Genomic DNA, 14,920 nt, shown 5'->3' on the forward strand with positions numbered 1-14,920 from the left:
TTTTTTTTTCTTTTGTTGATTATGCTTTTGGTGTTTTATTTAAGAAACCATTGCCTAACCTAAGGTCAAGGAGAGTTTTACCAGTGATTTTTAAAAAAAAATTTTCTATACTTCAGTGCTTATATTTAGGTGTTTGATCAATTTTGAGTTAATTTTTGTATATCTTGTGATGGAGGAGTCTGACAGTTCTTTTGCATGCTGGTATTCAGTTGTCTCACCAACATTTCTTGAAAAGACTTACCTTTACCTATTGAATTTTCTTGAAATTCTCATAAAAAATGAACTGGACATGTATGGGTTTATTACTGGACTATAAATTCTATTCCATTGATTATATATCTATCCTTAAGCCTATCCTATCACACAGCCTTGATTACTGAAATTCTGTAGTAAGCTTGGAAAAATGGGATATATGAGTTCTCTTTGTTTTTTTTCAAGATTGTTTTTGCTATTCTGGGTCCCTTGCATTTCCGTATGAATTTTAAGATCAGTTTGTTAATTTCTGCAAGATAAGCAGCTGAGATTTTGATAGATATTGCATTCATTCGGTACATTCATTTGAGAGGTATTGCCACTTTAACATTATTATATCTTTCTGGAGCACCTGGGTGGCTCAGCTGTTGGGCGTCTGCCTTCGGCTCAGGGCATGATCCCAGGGTCCTGGGGTCCAGGCCTTTGTTGGGCTCCCTGCTCAGCAGGAAGCCTACTTCTCCCTCTTACACTGCCCTTGCTTGTGTTCCCTCCCTCACTGTCTCTCTGTCAAATAAATAAATAAAATCTTTAGAAAAAAATTATTATATTTTTCAGTCCATAAGACATGGACTTTTCATTTATTTAGGTCTAAGTCAGTTTTTTGAAACGAGGTTTTGTACTTCGAAATGAATGTCTTGTGCCCCTTTTGTTAAATTTTTCCAAAGTATTTCCTTCTACTTGTTGCTGTTGTAAATGGAGTTGTTCTCCTAACTTTTTCAAATTCATTTCACTTCAGTGCTAGCATATAGAAATACAGTTGATTTTCATTTATTAGTCAGATGTCTTCCAGACTTTGTTGAATGTATTTGTTAGCTCCAATACTTTTGATTTTTGGGTTTTTTTTTTTTTAATTCCTTAGGGTTTCTACGTACGAGATCACGTCATCTGTAAGTGAGGATAGTTTTACTTCTTCCCTTCAAATCTGGATGCCTTTTATTTACTTTTCTTGCCTAATTGCCCTGACTAGAACTTCCAGTACAGTGTTGAATAGAAGAGTTAAAAATGGATCTTCTTGTCTTATTCCTGATGTTAAGGGGAAAGCTTTCAGCCTTTTACCATTAAGTATAAGGTCAACTGAGGGTTCTAGTCCTCGTTTGTGGAGTGTCTTTCACCATGAAAGGGTACTGGATTCGACACATTCTTCTTTCCATCTATTCAGAGCATCATGTAGTTTTTATTCTTTATTCTGTTAATAAAGTGTATTACATTGATTCATTTTCTTGTGTTGATTCAACCTTACATTCCTGTGATGAATCTTACTTAGTCGTGGTGTATAATTCTTTTCACATCTTGTTGGATTCAGTTGGCTCTATTTTGTTTAGTGTTTTTGCCTCTATATTCGTAATGGCTATTGGTTTATAGTTTTCTTGTAATGCTTTTGTCTAGTTTTGGTATCTGGGTAATACTGGCATGAGAGAATGAGTTGGGAAGTGTTCTCTCCTCTTCTATTTTTCGGAAGAATTTGTGAAGGATTGATGTTAATTCTTCTTTAAATATTTGGTAGAATTCACCTATGAAACCACCTGGCCCTAGGCTTCTCTTTGGGGTAAGGTTTCTGATTATTTTCGGTCTCTTTGTTATAGATCTATGCATAATTTTTTTTTTTTTTAATTTTCAGTCATTTCAGTACTTGGTGTCTTTCTAGGAGTTTGTCTATTTCGTCTACATTATATAATTTAATGATATACAGTTGTTTATAGTATCCTTTTATAATCTATTTTTCTAATGTTAGTAATGTCCCCGCTTTCATTCCTAATTTTAATAATTTAAATCATCCCTCTTTTTGGGAGGGAGTCAGTCTAGCTAAAGGTTTGTTAACTTTGTTCACCTTTTCAAAGATTCAACTTCAGTTTCATTGATTTTTCTCTGTTGTTTTTCTCTTCTCTTTTTATTTACTTCAAATCGAATCTTTATTGTTTCCTTCTGCTTGCTTTGTGTTTAGCTTGCTCTTTTTCTATTTTCTGAAGGTTGAGGGTTAAGGTATTGATTTTAGATCTTTTTCAATATAGGTTTTTAGTCTGTAGTTTTATTTTCTTGTGATGTATCCGTTTGGCTTTGTTAGGGTAATACCGCCATTATAGAATGAGGAAGATTTCTTTCCTTTGTTTTCTGAAAGAGTCTGTGAAATGTTGTATTATTTCATTTTTTTTTATTTCATAGAATCTACCATTGAAGCCTTTGGGACTTTGCTTTTCCTTGTGGGGAGATTTTGAATGATTATTTCATTGTCTTTACTTGTTTTAGGTCTATTCAATTTTCACATTACTTCTTAAGTCAGTTTTGGTCATTTATGTCTTTCTAATAATGTGTCTATTTCATCTTTGTGTCTAATTTGTTAGCATAAAATTATTCATTTTGTTGTCTTACAATCCTTTTGATTTCTGTGGGTCAGTAGTGACATTTTCATTTGCTATTTTGGTAGTTTGTGTCTTTCTTCTTTCTTTAAAAAGATTTATTTATTTTAGAGAGAAAGAGAGTCTGCACGAGTGAGAGGAGGGGCAGAGGGAGAGGGAGAGAATCTTCAAGCAGACTCCCTGCTGATTGTGGAGCTTATGTGGGACTTGATGATCTCACAGCCCTGAGGTTATGACCTGAGCCGAAATCAAGAGTCAGTCATTTAACTCACTGAGCTACCCAGGTGCCCCTGTTTTTTGTTCTGTTCTGTTTTGTTTTGTTTTTTAATTCTTGATCAGTCTTGGTAACAGTTGGCAATTTTATTGATCTTTTCAAAGAACCAACTTTTGACTTTATCTGTTGCTTTTCTCTTTTCTGTTTCACTTATTTTTGCTGTAGTCTTCTGTGTTGCCTTTCTACACTGCTTTTTTTTTTTTTTTCCGAGGTTTGAACTTGAGTAAGACATTTATAAAAACGTAGACAGCGGCAGTGTCCTCCCAAGCCCAGGTGCCATTAGGCACAGCACAAGAGACTTAAAACTCAACAGGGCGGAAGGCTGGACACTTAGGGTTTGGGAGTGTAGGCACCCCACATTTGGCTCAGGGATTTGGGGAGTAGAGTAAATAAAACCTACTTGGAAAAGAATTGGGGAAGAAAATTGCCTTCTGCAGGGGGAGGGACAGGAGAGATAGGGCCAGGGGCAGGAGCATTTCACATCACTAACCTAACTTGGAAAACTGCAAGGGACCATCTTTAACTGGTCTTAAGAGGAAGGCCTGATGGATGATGGGAGAATCCACAGAAGGGAAAAGGAGAGTGCACGTGGCTGGGAGGGGGCAACAGCCCCTTCCTTTTTGGGCACAGAAGGCAGCCAGGACACCAGGTCCAGGCGGTGACCTCACAAGGGCAGCGCAGTTTTTGCTGCTTACAGATCCCTCACTTGCCCTCACCCAGCTACTCATTCTGCTCGCTGGCAGGTATAGGGCACTCTCCTGCACCGAGGGAGTGGATGGCTCTGCAGCCTGGGGTCCTGCCTCTTCTGTGTCCCCTCTCTTGGAGGCAGCACTAGCCTCTACCCCCTTGGCCTGGGGCTCCTGGCTCTCAGGGGGGACAACAGCCTTCCCTTCCTGGGCTGTGCCTTCCTCGCTGCAGGCACTGATCTCCCCCTGCACCTGCTCTTTGTCTGTGGATGAGGAAGCAGATGAATTATCCCCACCCTCCTTCAGATTTCTCTTGAAGGACAGTCCACTCAATTTGAAAGTCTTCTTGAAAGAGAATTTCTTCTTCTTTTTGGGGGTCTTCTTGGCTGGGGCATCCCCCTTGACTTCAGCGCCCTGGCTAGGCGGTGCTGGCTTGATGGCATCGCCAGTAGCCCCTGCCGCCTCCTCTGTTCTGTTCACAGGGGGCCACTACCCTTCACCCTTGGGGTATAAGTCTCCACTGCTTTTCACCTGGCCATTCTCCTGTCCTTTGGCCTTAGCTGAGGAATGCCTGCTGCCTCCTTGGTGGTAACGTTGCCCCATGGAGCTCTGGAGCTCTGGCTGCCCATGATGGGGGGTCTTCTGGGGTGCCCAGAGCCACTCTGGGCTCAAGCCACAGGGTATAGTTGTGCCAGGTGGGCCTGGTCGGTGGATGGGTGGGCCTCGCACCTGAGGGGGAGGGGGATGGGGTAGGGAGGAAACGAGCTGCACCCCCTCCGGCACTGGCGCCAACCCGCAAGCTGAGCCTGCCCACGCTACAGTGCCCTATACACTGCTTTCTGTATATCCCATAAAATGTGACATGTTGTGTTTTGACCATCATTCAGTAACAAATTTTTTTAATCCCTGTGATTTCTTTTTTGACTTATTTAGAAGTGTATTCTTTAACTTCCAAATGTTGAGGATTTTCCAAGATTTCTTTCATTTATTGATTTCTAATTCTGTTCTACTCATAGAACATACTTTTTATGATCTTATTTAAAATTTATTGAGACTTATTTTATGACCTGGTATGTGGTCTATTTTAGAAAATATTTTTTGGCATTTGAAAAAAATGTGTATTGTGCTATCATCGCACGGCTATATGAGAGTTATGTTGAATAGGTGAATAATATTTTCTAATACTCTTGCTGATTTTCTCTTCTATCAGTTTTTGATAGGAGACTATTCAAATATCCAACTAACACATTCACATTTGCTCTATGTATGTAATTATTTGACCTAAGGAATACATGACTAGCTTGTTTCTCTCTGGTATCCATTGCACATTTTCTCAACCTTAGCCAAGAATATGTCTGCCCCAATTATGACCATGACCTTGGACTAATGGAGCTGTTTCCTCTCCCTGCTTGCTGATTTCTAAGATCCTCACTTCCACTGAAACACTGTTGGAGGTGAGCATAACCCGCCACTAAAGTTCAAGTTACCCCCTTTGACTTCAGCAAAGATGTTTCCAAGTCTTTTTTTTTTTTTTTTTTTTTTAGATTTTATTTATTCCTTTGAGAGAGAGCACAAGCAAGGGCAGCAGCAGGCAGAGGGAGAGGGAGAAGTGGGCTCCCTGCTGAGCAGGGGGCCTGATGCGGGGCTCGATTCTACAACCCTGAAGGCAAACACTTAACCAACTGAGCCACCCAGGTGTCCCCAGATGTTTCCAGTCTTAATGATGTTCCCCACCCTGGAAGAACCTCTGTACTGACTGAATTGGTGGTTGATGTTGATGAGAGAGGCCAGACCAGAATGTGACGGGGTCCCAGTGTTCTTATCTGAAGTTTAACAGTCTTCCAAATAAGCATGCTTCTCAAATTGTTATATCCCTTTGGTCAATTTCCAGAGCACTGAAATGATTGTATTTGTTAATTTTGTCTGGCTCTTTAGTTTCTTTTTGAAGAATATTTGCTGTTTGCACTCAGTCGTAGCTGGAAGTCCTACTTCTGGTTTTGTATTATGTATACATTGTTTTTCTTTCTTTTTTTTTTTTTTAAAGATTTTATTTATTTATGTGACAGAGAGACAGCCAGCGAGAGAGGGAACACAGCAGGGGAGAGGGAGAGGAAGAAGCAGGCTCCCAGCCGAGGAGCCCGATGTGGGACTCGATCCCGAAACGCCAGGATCACGCCCTGAGCCGAAGGCAGACGCTTAACGACTGCGCTACCCAGGCGCCCCTATACATTGTTTTTCTTTACTCTCTGACAGTGATGGAAAATTTACATGTTCTATTAATTACTTTTGTGTCTGTTTTTCTTGGGGTAAATTTTGTTTTATATTGATCTCCAGTGTGGAAACAAAAAGAAGATGTTCTTCAGATGCCCAGTGGTTCTTGGCTGTGCATTCATACGAGAAAAGAGAAATTCAGGTATGCTGGACGTCAGCTAAAGGCCTGAATGAGGGCAGCTTTTCACTGGGGGCATCCATACCCATACTGCCTTTCCTCGTTTTCCAGACTGTTAATTCATTTCTTCAAACACAGCACTTATCCCATCTACTTATTTTTTTTTTCTTATTCACAGTCAGATATTTAACTATGAAAGACAAAGTACATAGTTGCTTGTACAAAAAGGTAGGAGAGGGAAATTCAGGGTATTTTAGCTTCACTTCTTACTCCACGTTTCTGTCAGGGATATCAGGTCATTCCTTTAACTGCAGCACACGTTCTAGAGTTTGACTTTTCCTACTGTCTTTTTTCCATGAATGCTCTTCCATCTGTTACTTTGTGTACATTTGTAATGGTGACTTTCTCAATCTCTTCATTGTAATGGTTTACATCCTCTCCCCCAACCGACACATACCTTTACTATCTTTTAAGGGCGCCTCTGGTGGAGGGGGGAGGGAAAATGCATGCTGATTGATCTTCCTAACCAAAAATAATGTCCACATATTTTTAAATTTTTTTAAAGTAAACTCTACCCCAACGTGGAACTCAAACTCAGGACCCCAATATCAAGAGTCGCACGCTTCACGGATGGAGCCAGCTAGGCACCCCATGTCCACATATTTTTAAACAGTTGCAATAGAATGCATGCATGCTCTCTTGGGTCCTGTTTTCACTTCACCATTTCAGCATTTCTGCATTGCTGTAAGTCTTCGTAATTACTGTTTGTAGTGGTACATGAGCACATTTTTAAAGAAGCAGTTTGTTGTGTTTTCATGATTACAGTGGTTATTACATTTTAGTTACTACCTCCTCTTTCTTTACCCTTTTCTCCATCCTTGCCATCATGCCATTTACCTTTCCTCAGGTAACCAATGATAACAACATTGACAGTTTGTGAAGCAGGAAATCTTTGGAGCAGACCGGCATCATCATCAAAAAGGCGATTTCAGTTATTCATGGGTTTTCCAAGAAACCCTGTGATTTTAGCTATGAAGTGTGGATGACATGGTGTATCTCTCTAGTGGCATCCTAGCTTGGCATCTTCATCTTAGTTCTTGGGTGGAACTGAGCCATTTCTCCCTTTATAATTCCTGTTTCCCCTTTGTTCAAGTTCAGTTCCCAGAATGGCCAAGTTGACTATGAGGGTATTTCTGATGAAATAACGACTAGAAGTCGGTTTGAGTTAGTGGATGTTAGTAACATGTACGCGCTTGCGTATTAACCACAAGAGAAAGGCAAGAAGTCTGAGGACAATCAAGAAATGTCAAAAGAGGGGCGCCTGGGTAGCGCAGTCATTGGGCGTCTGCCTTCGGCTCAGGGCGTGATCCCGGCGATCTGGGATCGAGCCCCACATTGGGCTCCTCTGCTGGGAGCTTGCTTCTTCCTCTCCCACTCCCCCTGCTTGTGTTCCCTCTCCCGCTGGCTGTCTCTCTGTCAAATAAATAAATAAAATCTTAAAAAAAAAAAAAAAAGAAATGTCAAAAGAAATATTTGGAAGCTTCTTCATAGTGGTTTTCTAGTCAATGGAGGCCTAACCAAGAGATCAGTTTTGCTGATTAAAGATAACAAGAGTCTTTTCTATTAAATAATTCATTTATTGTTTAACTTTTTTCTTTTTGTAAGACAACATAAAGAATTAAAAGCATAGGTTTTGAAACAAAGAAGTAAAACTCTATTTGTACATGATGTAAAACTAAAGAAAAAATATAAGAATAAGAGTTTGGCAAATATCCTGGATAAGAATATCAGTATACAAAAATTATACAAATACATATTTAAACAAAAAATTAAAATGCTTTTGCAAAGAGATACTGTTTATGCTAACATCGAAAATATGAAGTCCCTAGGAATACATCTAACATAACAACAGATATGTGAAACTCCCATGGGGAACATAGTAAGGCATGATTGTGTGACAATAAGAACTCAGTAAGTGGAATGATACACCACACGCATAGCTTGCAAAACTCAACGTTTTACAGATGCTCAATTTAATCAACACGGTCTCAAATTCCTGTCGCATTTTGATGGTGAAGGGGGAATACTTGGCAGTAGATTCTAAAATTATATGGAAAGACAAAGGGCCAGTCGTCAAGAATAGCAAGAGTGTACTGTGATGGAGGGAAAGACAAATAGACTGCCGAAAGTGTGGTCCATGGCTCCACAGTATTGGTGGCATTACCTAAAAGCTTCTTAGAAATACAGAATCCCAGGCTCCAACCACTGATCAGCTAGAAATAGATCAGACTAAAATAGAATCAACTAAATAGAATCAGAATCTATTTTAACCAGATAATCCAGAAGAGTGAGAAAAAAACTGGTTTTAGTAAACTATCCTGGAAACTAAACTGGTAACTAAACAGGAAAAAAGGAATTGTATCGAAAGGCATTGCTTGTTTTATGTGCTGCATCCCTCCTTTACTGTGTATAATCTACATTTATTCAGGAACGTTGGAAAAATCGGTGGAAAGGAAAGGAATGTTTTGAATGTACATTTTCCTAGGTGCCTCTGTTATTCATGTGCCTATAATCTATGGATCATCTTGTTAATAAGCTTTTCTTAGATACCCCAACTTTAGCATGTCTTTATATATTTCCAGCAACTCTCGACTCATGCCTGTATGTCAGAACTTAATGATAGCACTGTCACTACCAATGTAGACAAGTAATGTGACTATACCCCCTCCATTGTGACAGTGTTAAGTTTTATCTAATTATTTTATAGGTATATTTTGTATCTGTTGGGGAAAAAAACTCAGCTGAAGATAATAAAGAAAGAGCAGCTCTTTTACTGACCACTTGGAAGGAAATAATTTTCCACTTATTTGGGATTAGAAGACCAGCTCATTCTTTGAGTCTTCTGAAACAAAATTAGGTAAGAAATGTTTTTCTTTATATTTTGAATAATTTGTTCTCTGCCTGCTTGGTCTCCTTGAAGGCTTCTATAATTCTATGCCTTTGGCCTCCAAGAGAAATACAGTTAGCATTTTCCTTGAGGAAGTTACTGTGCCAGCCAGCTGTCAGCCTTATGATGGACCTGATCTCCACTGTCAGGGGAAGCACAATTCAATTTTAAACTAAGTCTTCTGCACAACAGTGCAGCAGGGCTGCCAGCATCTCTTTTTATGTACCTTTCTTTGAAATTCTGCCTTCTACCCAAACAGTATAGTTTTATTTTTAAATCCTTTGTGTGAGATAAAACCACCACTAACCGACTTTGCTTGTCTTTAGTTAAAAATCAATGAATCGAATGAAATAATCTAAGTATTTCTGCTCCTCTTTCTCATTTCTAGAAAATAAAGTACCCCTGCTTGTTTAACTTATGACTTGTCTAAACATGTTGAAAGCATTGACTATAAGGCATAACATTCAGACTCTGAAAGGGAACTGTGACAAGTTCAGTCTAAAGGGAAAAGAGGAATAATTTATAAAAGGTGCTGCAGATAATGATGCCAGCCAGTTATTTTAAAATGCATCCATCTCACCTTTTAATGAATTAGATTTGTCAACAGCAGATGTTTTATGCACCACTTCTAATAAAGTGGCATGCTAGGAATGCAGCGCTTTGAGGTTGGCTTCTTCAAAGCTTTAGGAGTATCTTCAATTCAAAGATTTTTTTTAAATAATAGATATTAAAAAGTATATTTAAATAATATTAAGGTTGTGACACAAACACCAAATGACAAAATTCAGGAGTTTCAAAGCAGACACTGACATGCCATCACTGTATTCGCACAGAAACTGTTTTTTTTTAAATTAGGAGTGCAACAGACTCATTCGGGGATTGTGTGTCATTTTAACTTTAAATTCTCTTGTTGTTTTGGTTGGTGTCACAACCTTAACATCAGCTTTTCAAATAGGTTTCTACATTTCCTTTGGTTGGGTCATTAAAAAATGCATATGATAAATCTAAGAGGCAGAAATAGGTCACACTGAAGTGGAATTCCTTGCTTCTCTGCTGTGGAAAGACAGGTAATACCTGCCCCGTGAGCGGAAAAGTTAGCTCAGGCATTTTCGTAAATTTCTGGTTTTTCAGGAATTTGATTCAGACCAGTATTCACTGAAGCAACAAGGCATGAGATATTGATGTAATTCTGTTCATAACCTGTTCGTCTTGTGCCTCTCATCCTAACCATTGGATCATGTTGTTTATCACCTCTCCAGATGTTGAAAATCACAATTCCCATGCTTGATATTTTTTTCACTAAAAGTACAAGTTAACCCTGATGGTTATTTCATTTGAACAATCCTTGTTCAGTGTACTTGAGTATATGTAAAGCCTGCCTTAAAACTTCATGTGGTAGTCCTTTATAACACACTTCCATGCAGATTTTCAGGGGTGGGGGGCGCGAAATCTTCTTTTTTTAAAGTAAACTTGTTACAGAAAGTAAAATGTAAAGTAAAATCTGATATGTTGTGTTGTGTGTTAAAAAATGTTCTAGTACCCCACCGCTCATTAAAGGAGCAACCAGGAGCATTCTGCAGGGAAATAGCAAAAGGAGAAAGAGGAGGGAAACAGTAATCTATTCACCCACATTCCTCTCCTTTCCAGGATTCTTAACTGTCATGATCTCACAGCTCAGGTCTGCAATGTCTATGCTGAATCTAGTTTTGTTTTTGTTTTTGTTTTTCTTTAAGATTTTATTTATTTATTTGACAGAGAGAGAGAGAGAGAGAGAGAGAGCATGTGAGCATGAGCAGGGAGGAGGGGAAAGGGAGAAACAGGCTCCCTGTTCATGACCTGGGCCGAAGGCAGACACATAGCTGACTGAGCCACCCCAGTGGCCCTTTGCAGAATCTAGTTTTAATTTAGAAAAATAAACATATTAGAATCTGTCCCATAGTTGTCTTTTTCATCACCTCTGTTAGAGATACGAAAGATTAAAAGAGAAGCAAATTACCTATTGATCTTTTCTTGCTGACTCAAAGATACTGAGGAACCTAAAATACCCATGTCTCATCTCCTTCTTGATTGAACCACCAGGTTTTACCCTTTCTGGTTTTTATCAGTGACTGAGCAAATATTAATCTTTGTTTTTTAGTGTACTGCACTCCATTCCCTCTATCTTTATTTTTCAAGAGTGTTGAATTTTAGAAATTTTTAATAGTTTTCACTTGAGATGATGCTATGAAATTTTATCTTCACTTCTAGTCCGAACTTTACTTTTCCTACCCACTGGACCCTCCCATATCACATCATTATTAAATCATCACAATTCCGACAAGTAATATTCTTTCTAAGCCCATTTTCAACAGCAAGAGGGAATTATGCTGCATTGTGTAGTGGTTTGAAAATGTGTATATTTGTGAAGGTTTGGGCTAAATCCTTTAAATTCATTTAAACTATACTAGTGCCTTATTTGAACAACTTTTTTTCCCCCCAGGATAACAAATGGCCCCCACCTTTTTTTTTGGTTTTATTTTCAAGTAATCTCTACACCCCAGTTGGGGCTCAAACTCAAAAGCCCAAGATCAAGAGTTGCATGCTCCACCAACTGAGCCAGCCAGCCACTCCTAAGCAGATTTTTAAAAATATGATTATTGTTCATACTAATACTAGTTATGATTTCGATTTGATAAAAATGAAAAGTTTTAAACAAAAATGGCTGTTTCAAAATTCAGAGGAAGCTATTCAAATAAATGAATTAGAGCTCACTGTATACCTGCGATATAAAAAAGGTTTCTGGCATAGAAACAAAATATTCTTTTTAAATATTATAGGCCAAGCCAGCTTCATGCAAATTCATTTAGAGCAGTTTCAGATTTATGTATTTAATAAAGCTGGGTAGTGGATCTAACTTATGTATTTTATGTCCTTCGATGTACAGTGATGTTCTAGTGACTGCCTGGGAAAGAATGATGAAATTTTATTTAGTGTTCCCGCTGTATCAGTCAGTTCTATAAGTGACTTTCTAATGGGTTACAATATATGCTTTTAATAGTTTTCTGTAATATTAAGTGTTAATATTTATCGAGTGCTTTCTATATGCCAGCAACTATTGTACATATTATCTATGGATTTTCTCGTGTAATCCTCATAACAACACTTTAATTATATCGCTATTTTACAGATGTGGTAGAGGCTCACAAGAAGGTTGCAAAACTAGTAAGTAATGGAGCTAGAAGTCACACACCAGCAGTGCGACTCCAAAGCTTGCATACCAAACCCTCACTACCCAAAATGTGGTCCCTGGGCCACAGGGACCCATTACCTGGGAACTTGTTTAGAAATGTAAAATCTCAGGCTCCACCCCAGACCTACTGAAAATCTACACTTACGACAAGATTCCTAGGTTATTGGTTCATTACATTTGAGAGCATGGTTCTCTCCTGCCCTTATATACAGAATAAATTTTTTTAAACTGATTTCTATTTTTTTCTACAGTGTCACACTGAATTCTCATGTTTGTGCTATTTGGGGTATTCCTATCATATATAAAGTGTATTATAATGAGATCTGATAAGTAAATATGAGCAGGGATCCCATGTAGACCTAAGTTATCTTGAAATCAGTTGTGTAAAGAATAGGGGGAGGGGCATGTAGGTGGCTCAGTCAGTTAAGCATCCAACTCTTTTTTTTTTTAAGATTTTATTTATTTGTCAGAGAGAGAGGGAGAGAGCACACAAGCAGGGATAGCGGCAGGCAGAGGGGGAAGCAGGCTCTCTGCTGAGCAGGGAGCCGGATGTGGGACTCGATCCTAGGACCCTGGAATCATGACCTGAGCCAAAGGCAGATGCTTTACCAACTGAGCCATTCAGACATCCAAGCAGCCAACTCTTGATTTTGGCTCAGGTCATGATCCCACTTTTGTGAGACTGAGCCCCATGTCAGGCTCCAGCTCCAGCTGGGCATGAAGCCTGCTTAAGATTCTCTTTCTCCCTCTCTCTCTCTCTCTCTCCCTCTCAAAAGAAAGAAAGAAAAGAAAGAAAGAACAGTGTGGGAAACATTCCAGAGTGTAAACAGCAGGGAGTCTTTCTTCCCACAAAGCAGCTAACTTTTTCAAGGCCTGAGACTTTCTTACGATCACTTTGTAAAACGCTGAGTACAAACTCTAGAGACTGGCTGCCTATTTCAGCTCCTATTTCTAGTTTCGTGGGACCTCAGAAAAGCTAACAGCTCGCTGCACCTCAGCTTCATCACTGGGGAAGTTAGGGCTACATGGTACTTCACAAGATTACTGTCAAGATGAAATGAGTAAGCCATGCAGAGAGTCTAGAACAGAGCCTGATATGAGAGAGGCAAGTGAATAAATGTTAGCTTCTATAGTTTATTGTTGTTAGCTATCATTTCCATCTTAGAATAGGATAGATTCATATCTCATACTTCTTGGTTATCAAGTGTTAATAAATTGACAAATATTTTTGTTAGCAGAACTCACCACATGAAGCGATATCTTTGCTGTTAAGAGTTCAAACCATAAACTTCAGTATTTGTATTTTTCTGAAAAGTGTCTCACTGAAGTACTTCCTGCCTGTGAGTTCTGCTAAATGCCAGTTAATTGTGGTACTTAACCAGTTAAGTCAAGTAAAATCAGTTAAAAATCAAAATGAAATGTGTTAATATATTGAATTTTTAAATATATGTGCTTTTAAACTGAATAAAGATAACGATTATAAGCCCATTTGGCTATCCACTTGCATAAGTAATACAGAAAAATTAAGTGGATAAAGAATGTTTGTTTAAAGACTAAATGCTCCAGAAGCTTCTTTGTTTCCTTCTGGGTGAACGTAATTTTGATATTAATCATTATAGTCTTTAGGGGAAGTACTCACTTAACAACTTTTCAAGAATATATCTAATGTGTGAAGTGAGATTGCATGTTCCTGGAAAGTAAGTATCATTTTGAAAGCTGATTTGTGAAAGGCACTGAGATAAAAATAGTTGGTGAAAAGAATGCCCTGGGAAACTTCTAAATTGCCAATTCTAAGACCCACACCTGGAGAATTCTCTTCACTAGGCCTGGGATGAGGCCCAGGTATTTGAATTTTTAACATTGGGTAGGGTAATTCTGCTTCAATTAATCTTGAACTAGACTTTGAGAAACACTGCAGTAAAGGCAAAGACATGAATTTGATGCTATTTTTTTTTTTTCCAATTTCTTTATCTTCATTGGTCTTTCTCCCTACCCTATCTTGGTCCCATGCCAGTCCTTAGTTTTTTTTTTGTTTTTTTTTTTTACCCTTTCTCAAAAAACATCTCTTCCAGATTTATTAGTCATGTTTTTGCGGATGGCTCTACATAATCCTCATAGGTGTGTCTTTTTAATCTAAAAATCTTTAAGCCAAAATGCAGGTGCTTAAATCAATTTAGAGGCTGTGGGTGCATTAAAAAGTAAATCAGAAAGAAGAAAGAAAAAGGAATAGAGTAGAATAGGAAATATCAAAGTAATCGTTAAGGATAAGCAATGTTTCATGAAACTTGTAAGATAGGTGTGTGCACACATACGCATGAGATTAGAATGCACTTTTTAACCTGTGGATCATAATCCAAAAATTTTGAAAGATACTGTCTGAATCCTGGTCTTTTTAACTTCAGTGTGACATTACAAGCAATACGTTTTCTCATGCATTCCCCTCGTATATTGCCTCCTATTCTGGACATTTCCATTTGTATAATAGAGTCAAAATCATCTGTGTAAAACTGCATTTGCCATGCCTTCTTATCACCATTTACCTCCTATATTTTAAAAAATCTATTCATAACTGTCATCCAGATTAAAGTTTCAGAATTTCCTTTGTAATAATTAGCTCTTTCTACATAAACTGTCATGTAGCCTCATCTCACTACCTTGTTCTGTCCTTAGGCCCTAACCAGCAAAAGACTTTATGGAGACCACACTACTAACCCACTCTTCAGTTGGCTTCTCAAAGGCTAGCATGGACATGCACTGGATGATATCTAGGCTTCTGTGTGTGTGTGTGT

At 38.5% G+C, this 14,920-nt stretch overlaps 1 protein-coding gene and 1 pseudogene across 2 annotated transcripts in view; one reads left to right on the plus strand and one right to left on the minus strand.

Annotated features, from left to right (window-relative positions):
- Positions 1–2,221: 2,221 nt before the first annotated feature.
- Positions 2,222–5,099, minus strand: LOC103672184 (annotated as a pseudogene).
- Positions 5,100–5,743: 644 nt separating this feature from the next.
- Positions 5,744–14,920, plus strand: part of KIAA0825 (KIAA0825 ortholog) — a 365,682-nt gene continuing 356,505 nt past the window's right edge. Inside the window, exons 1-2 of one of the 2 annotated variants that reach the window (XM_008700860.1) lie at positions 5,744–5,979; positions 8,723–8,872. The gene's annotated coding sequence lies outside the window, so the exon portion shown is untranslated. Of the gene's footprint in view, positions 5,980–6,297; positions 6,700–8,722; positions 8,873–14,920 lie in introns of those variants that run through there. The other variant, XM_040622093.1, reaches the window with a different exon arrangement.

This window comes from Ursus maritimus, unplaced genomic scaffold, assembly GCF_017311325.1.
Source record: "Ursus maritimus isolate PB19 unplaced genomic scaffold, ASM1731132v1 scaffold_5, whole genome shotgun sequence".
NCBI lineage: Eukaryota > Metazoa > Chordata > Mammalia > Carnivora > Ursidae > Ursus > Ursus maritimus.